The sequence below is a fragment of the Drosophila sechellia genome, chromosome 2R, assembly GCF_004382195.2.
Source record: "Drosophila sechellia strain sech25 chromosome 2R, ASM438219v1, whole genome shotgun sequence".
In the NCBI taxonomy this organism is placed as follows: domain Eukaryota; kingdom Metazoa; phylum Arthropoda; class Insecta; order Diptera; family Drosophilidae; genus Drosophila; species Drosophila sechellia.
Genome location: NC_045950.1, coordinates 1,343,718 through 1,351,729, shown reverse-complemented (window position 1 = coordinate 1,351,729; position 8,012 = coordinate 1,343,718). Strand labels below are relative to the sequence as shown.

The 8,012-nt window shown below is 35.7% G+C and overlaps 1 pseudogene; it reads left to right on the top strand.

Moving 5' to 3' along the window:
* The first annotated feature begins 337 nt into the window (after window positions 1–337).
* On the top strand, window positions 338–956 carry LOC116800584 (annotated as a pseudogene).
* Window positions 957–8,012: the final 7,056 nt, after the last annotated feature.

The window sequence follows — 8,012 nt, the reverse complement described above, 5'->3', positions numbered from 1 at the left end:
CACTAAATTATTTCTGTATTCGGGCACGACGACCTGATCGGTCACGTCAGTAAAGTCAAGAGTATCGTTATTCATTTGTTCAGTCCAGGTAAAACTTGGGCCACCGTTTGGCCAATTAATGCTGTCAACTGTTCGATACTCTTGTCTACGCGATGCTGTTCAGGCAGGTCGGGTCTATCTGAGGGTACCGGTCTCTCATTTAAACTAAAAGCTGATGGTCTTATTATATTATTAGGGCTTGCGATGTTGGCTTTTAATTCGTTTTTCGCAGTGTTCCAGGTCTGGTGCAGTTGTAGTTGCATTTCGCCAGAGATTTAGACGCCATCTTCAGACTCCACACAACCTAAACACCATGAAGATCTACAAGGATATCATCACCGGCGACGAGATGTTCGCCGACACCTACAAGATGAAACTGGTGGATGATGTGATCTACGAGGTGTACGGCAAGCTGATCACCCGTCAGCGTGACGATATCAGGCTTGAGTTGTGCTTAACCACCGACTGACGGAGCGCTTCGCCTTCGGGGACAAGAAGTTGTACACCCTCTACCTGAAGGACTACATGAAGAAGGTGCTGGCCAAGCTGGAGGAGAAGTCGCCTGACCAGGTCGACATCTTCAAGACCAACATGAACAAGGCCATGAAGGACATCCTCGGCCGCTTCAAGGAGCTGCAGTTCTTCACCGGCGAATCCATGGACTGCGACTGCATGGTGGCCTTGGTGGAATACCGCAAAATCAACGGCGACAGCGTGTCCGTGCTCATGTCCTTCAAACACGGTCTGGAGGAGGAGAAATGCTAGATGGATCCCCCCAATAAAACGGAACCTATACTCATGCATACCTTCTACACACATATACATTTTTATCAGATGCTTAGTTACAATTTTGAAAGTCTTAAATTTATGTTTAAAAACGCTGACAAAAATGCCTGTCTTCGATCAGTGCGATTTTATATCTAATTTCTTTTTACCGAAGCGCTCATGGATTCGACTATATTGTATGATTAATTGTTTAATCCCAGCGAGCTGTGGGCAGAAAATATGCAATGCGTGTGTATGTGTTTGCTTATTTCTCTTTCGTTTCTTTTTTTTTCAATTTTGCATGCGATAAAAATTTAGCTCGCCGCGGTTATTTGTCTGCTATTGTTATTTTATTGAGGTTACGGTAGTCTATGGCTATTCTGTATTTCTTCTGTCCGGAGGTGTCTGTTTTCTTGGGTACTACTACAATGGGGCTACAATAAGGGGAATAGCTTTCTCGGATTATTCCCTGATCTAACATTTCTTTTATTTGGTTTTCTACTTCCGTATCTAGTCCGGGTGCGTATCCGTAAGGCTTTCTGTATACTGGGTCATTATGGGATGTTCTAATAGTGTAATAATTGTAATGCATTTTTGTGTTCTTTATATTACTTTTATTGAAATAGAGATTCAGTATGATATCAGTAAAATTGTAACTTCTGTTAAGACTCATTAATATTCAATTAGGACATGTTGAAGGCTCTTTGACGACTCTTTTACGACTGCCTTGTACTTGGTCTTGAAGAGTCCAAGCTAGCCAAATGCAATCCGTCTGCGCCGGCAGAGACGTTGCTTTGCTCTTATGTACTTAACTTTGGCAGCGAGAGCGCCGCTGTCTAAGAGAGTCATGTGCACATAAAGATCGAGCAGTCGCGCATGCTAATTATGCTGACTCTGCACTTCTGGTCTGAATAGCATTCTTGTGTGGTCAGATTGCTGAGCACTCAAGATATGCCTGGGAACTGAAAAGTCTTACATAAACATTGTTGCAAAAGTGCTACAATGTGATTGTTCCCAATGTTCTGATTTGATACAGTGCTTATTCGATATGTGTGCACATTACATCTCCCTCCTTTTGGAAAATAACGTAATTTTATGAAGTTATTTTATAATTAAAAATTTTTTATATATATATATATATTTTTTTTTTTTTTTTTTTTTTTTAGGAAGTAATTTTAATGTTAAGGAAATTTAAGGAACATTCTGTACAAACATACGTGTTCTTGGGGTTTTTTTTTTGTGTTTTTTTTTTTTTTCAAATTTTTAGTTTATAATCGTTCAACCATCAAAGATGATAAAAGAAAAATGTTTTCTTACATTCAATGCACTTATGTGGGGTTAACTCTTTTCTCTATATATATATATTTTTTTTTTTTTTTTGCTGGTGGCCACCATATTATTTATTTTTTTTTTTTTTTTTTTTTTTTTTTTTTTAAGAACTAAACAATTTTAACCTATCCTTATGTACCGTTTGTGGTTTTTTCTTATCATTTGATATTACTATATTATCCCTTTCTTCAATCTTTACTACCGTATATGGTCCAGTATATTTGAAATCTAATTTATGTCCGGTTTCGTTTTTTAATAACACCTTATCTCCTATTGATATACTTATATCGTTTAATTTTAAGTCATATAATTCTTTATTCTTTTTCTTCTGTTCTTCGAGCATAATTCTTGCTCTGTTATATGCTTCTTCTAACCTATATTTACTTTCTTTAGCATAGTCTTCTATATTATAAATGGGTTCTATTCTATCCGTGCTATTAAAATGCTTTGGTAAATTGCATGTTTTACCAAAAATCAACTCATATGGACAATAATTATGTGCCATAGAGGGTGTAGTATTAAAACAAAATTCGAAATATTTTATCCATACGTCCCAGTCAGTTTTATCAACCGATATGTATGACCGGATGTATTCGTTAAAAGTTCTATGACTTCTTTCCACTGTTCCTACCGTCTGATGATGGTGTGCTGAAGAAGTTATATTTTCTACTTTCAGGTATTTGCATAAGTCTTTGATAATTGAATTTCTGTATTCAGTTCCCATGTCCGAAATGAACGTCTTCATTGGACCGAACTTTAGTACAAAAGATTCAAATATTGCTTTCGCTACTGTATTTGCGCTTTTATTTGCGATTGGAATGGTTACCAAATATTTTGTCAGGTCGCATATAAGTGTAACAGCATATTCATTACCGTTTTCTGACTTTGGTAGTGGACCTATCGTATCCACTATGACTCTGTCAAATGCGCTTATTGGTGTCTCTGTAATTGATAAAGGAGTTTTTGTGTGTTTCATAATTTTAGCTTTTTGGCATTTTGGACATTTCCGTATGTACTCTGTTATTTCCCGAGTCATACCTTTCCAAAAGTAATGTCTTTTAATCCTGGCCAGGGTTTTTGTAATGCCTGCGTGTCCTCCTTGTGTTGGATCGTCGTGGTGTGTAGACAGGATTGCTTCTTTTTCTTTCTTTGTATTCACTAAGGTCACCGGGTTGAGTAGCGCTACTCTTAATAGTTTTAATGTTTTATTGCCCATTTTCTTAAATGTATCTATTGAAATGTTATCAAAGATATTTTCCCACGGTGCCATTTTAAGTTGATTGATATTATGCATACCGGCCTGCTTTTCAAGCCTGTGGAAAAATTGACCTAAGTCGAGAGTTCCATTAATATACAAATCTTCAACGTTGTATCTTGCAGTAATTTTTTTTCCATGTTTAAAAAAACATATCATATTATTTACATGCAATGTCACTACTTTGCGTACTTCGTCATTATTAATGACTCCGTATACTTTGGGCTTAGAAGCTTCTTGAGTAGTTTGCTTAGGCAATTCTACTTTATCATTTTTATTTCCTTTTCCTGCGCAGGATTCCTGTCTACTTTGATTTCTTGTAGTGACTTTAAGTACTTGTTTGGATATATTTTTTAGTTGGTCGATGGTTATTCTGGATAACGCATCTGCTACGTAATTGTCTTTTCCCTTAAGATATTCCACAGTAAATTCATATTCTTCTAAATCAAGCCTTATTCTGGTCAGTTTTGAGCTTGGATTAACCATCGAGAACAAGTATGTTAACGGTCTGTGATCTGTTTTGACGGTGAAGTGTCTACCATATATATATGGTTTGAAATGATTTATCGCCCAATGTATTGCTGACAACTCTTGCTCTGTTGTTGACTTGTTGCTCTCACCCTTAGTGAAGCTACGGGATGCATAAGCTACTGGCAAATGGATACCATTATAGTTCTGGGTCAATACCGCTCCGCATGCCTCTTTGCTTGCATCAGTTATAATACAGAACTCTTTGCTAAAGTCGGGGTATTTCAGCAAAGTTGGATTCATTAGTTGTTTTTTCAGGTGTTCGAAGGCATGCTGGCAATCAGCTGTCCATTCGAACTTTACATTTTTCTTACATAATCTTGTTATGTGACGGGAATAATCTGCAAAATTTTGTATAAAACGTCTATAATAGTTACAAAATGATACGAATCTTCTGGCACTGTCTGCGTCAGTAGGAACTGGATATCTCTGTATAGCATCATATTTAGTATCGTCAGGCAATATGCCTTTATCAGTACATTTGTGTCCAAGAAAAGTGACTTCACTCATGAAAAATGAGCACTTATCTGGATGCAGTTTGAGGTTGTTTTTCCTGCATAGTTCAAAAACATTTGTAAGATTCTTGGTCATGTGTTTTTCAGAACAGCCTATGACAATTAAGTCATCCATGTACAGAAATGCTTGAGATGGTTCCAGACCTGTAAATGCCATTGTCATCATTCGTTGAAAGGAATTTGGAGCTATTTTTAATCCGTATGGTAGTCGCGTGAAGCGATAAGAGCCACTGCTCGTAGAAAAGGATGTTATATTTCGAGAATCTTCTTCTAACTCTATTTGATGGAATCCCGACATAAGATCCAGGCACGAGAAATATTTTGCTCGGCCTAATTGATCAAGTATGTCATCTATTCTTGGCAAGGGGAACTTGTCAGCTAACAACTTTTTATTTATTTGGCGATAGTCTATCACTAAACGCCATTTTTTTTCTTTTGAATCCGGTAAGGATTTCTTTGGAACTAGCAATAATGGGCTATTGTATTCAGATACAGCTGGTTCTACTATCTTGTCTTTTATTAATTTAGTTACCTGTCTCGATATTTCGGCTTGTTGTGAATGGGGTGTTCTATAGTTCTTAATATAGCTTGGTTCATCATCTCTCAATCTTATCTTTTGTTTGTAAAATTTATTTGTAGTTATTGGCTCTGTCTCCAATCCAAAAATATCAGTATATTGTGAACACAGTTCAGTCAACATTTTCTTATGTGCAGATGGAAAGTTTTTCTTTAATCTGCTTAAAATTGATTCGGCTCTTATGGAGTCGTTTAGGTCTGCTATTTTGTAGTTAGTTAATGGTTCAAAATTGATTTTGTTTACATTTAAAATTTTATTGCTGTTAGTTGTGTTTAGTATTCGGATGTACGTGTTTTTTGAATCTGATATCGAATTTCCGACAAATACACCATCTTCTATTTCCTGATTGGGTATTAGAATTTGGTTATCCACCGAACTTACGGTAATTTGCCTGATAACCTCACAACGAGATGGTATGGTTATCTCAGTGTTATCGATATTATGAAAAATTGGTATTTGTATCGCTTGTTTAATATTGTTTGGTCTTAGAATGAAAAAATCACTTTCTGTAGTAAAATCTAATTGGCAATTGAATGTTTTTATGAAGTCGATTCCAACTATTCCGTCACCAGGGATCGGAAAATTGTCGTCCACAACATGAAAATTGTGCGGTACTATATAGTTACCGGTTCTCATCTCGAGAAGTGTTAAACCTATTGAATTTATTGAACCCTTTCCAATTCCTGTAATTTGTGTTATATTATTATGATCAAGATTCAAAAGTTCATCTGAGTTTTCTTTAATGACTGATATATCGGCGCCTGTGTCTACTAGAAATGTAAGTATCTTATTTGTGTGTTCATTTTTTACTTTAATGAAAATATTTAGATTAAGATTGATGGTATGAACCTTTTGTTTTACTGTTCTTGATGCCCTAAGGGAGCCTGCTGGTTTTCCGACGTGCCTTGTGCATGTCTGACATTACCATTTTGGCTATAACTTGAAAAATTGCGGTTTTGGTTGTTATAGTTACCACCGCCTCTGTTCTGGTAGTTATATTCTCTATATCCTCCTCGTCCTCTGCCATTGCTATTGTTATAATTATTAAAGTTGTTGTATTGGCCGGTGTTCTGGTTATAATTATTTCTATTATTACCACCTCGACCATTTCCTCGTCCTTGGTAGTTACCTCTGGTGTAACTTCCTTGTCCTCTCTTGTAAAACAAAACGGAACTTGCACTTCCTGTCATCTCAGTGCTGCAATGGATGTATTTACTTATTGCTTCGTCCATTGTCTTAAATGTTCCTGCCTCTAGGATTGTTTTCAGTTTTCCATGATCGCAATTCTTTGTCATTGTATTGATTGCTTCCTTTGTGCTAAATTTGATAGCATGTTCTGGTTGCAATCCTTCATCTATATATGAAGATTCAAGAGACTTGCGTAGGTTTTCAATTTCATTTGTAAATTGTGTGGCTGTTTTACCTTTTTGGTAAACATTTGCCATTTTTGCTCTTACTACGTCCGTTGTTTCTCCTACGACCACTTCTTCTAATTTCCTGATTATGGCATCAATTGTAACTTCATTCTGTACTCTATAGAGTGTTGTTCCGATTATTTTTGATTTAATCACTTCAATGGCAATAGCTTCATGTGGTCCCTTAGTCAGGTTAACCAACTTGATTGCCGTGATAAATCTACGCAAATTGATCTTTTTACCGTCAAATTCCGGAATCGCCGTTGAAATGTCTTTTATGTATGCCCTCTGGGCAGCTGCTTCGTCCACCATGATGACAGATTTTGTTTCTGTTTCTTCTATGTCTGACTCAGCCAATTCTTCCTCCGTCAATTCAGCTAGTGTTAGTATAGCTGGAATTGTTAAGTTGTTTAAATCTTCGTCTTCTATTTCTGTTTCTGTTTGTTCGTCCGATTCTATTTTTACTGGCGAATTTAAAATGGTTGGTATTGATATATCCAAACCAAGTTTCAATTTTACAGATAACAAGTTCGATCTAAGTTTTATGAGAACTTTCGATACCTGAGACCAATGATCTGGATTTAGTCTTTCCTTGTTATCATACACTAGTATTCGTGCTTCGTTGAAGGAATTTACCAGAATATTTGCATGTTTCTTTATTGTCGGTCCTAAAATAGGTCTATTTTGTGACAAACATTTATGAGATTTTTCAAATTCGTTTCTTATTCTTGTTATGTTTTTACATAACTCGTTCCATTCCATACTATTTTATATATTCCTACTTGTTAGTATATATTTATATACTCATTCTTTAAAATATATTTTTTTTTTCTTTTTTTTTTTTTGATAATATATATATTGTTTTTTTTTTTTGTAAACCTAAAATTTATTTTTTTTTTTTTAAACCCTGTCTAGATTATTCGCCCTACTCATATATCTTCTTTTTAATATTTTGTTGTGTTTTATGTACAACGTCAGAAGGAACTGGGCCACACTTGTAATTGTCAAAATTAGGAGTAAAACCCACAGTGCTTGAATATCTTCTGTGTGATCTACAATTTTGACGTTGTTCACGACATTAGCCGTGTTGTCTTTGGTCTGACTATCGTCAGATCCGAACCAACCCATAGTTGTTAATTGAACGATTATTATTATTTATTTTTATTTATTAAATTTTGATTAAAAATTGTATATTGCTATAATTTCTTCCTACACGTATGTCTGTCCAAGAAAAAGTTAGTTAGAGGGCATGTGTACGGTTTACAATGTTTTACTCTATATAATTCAATACCGTACACATGTTTTTAGTAAAAGCCTAACAGAGATTAGTATTTTTCAAGCAGCGTTTTCACGCATCGGCTTGAGGTATGTATTTTTAATATTAAGGCAGATTGGGGCATTGGTATTAAATACAGCCTCAACTGCGTTATTGCGCACCACTGCACAATTTGGCTTCAATCGCTTCCAGATTTTTGGCTTGGTTAGTTTTCTCTTCCTCCGTAGTTGCCGTCTTTATTAGGTCCTTTATTAATCTCCGTTGTTGAAGAAGCTTGATCCTTTTGCCGCTTCTTTTCTTCTTTATTTTTGGT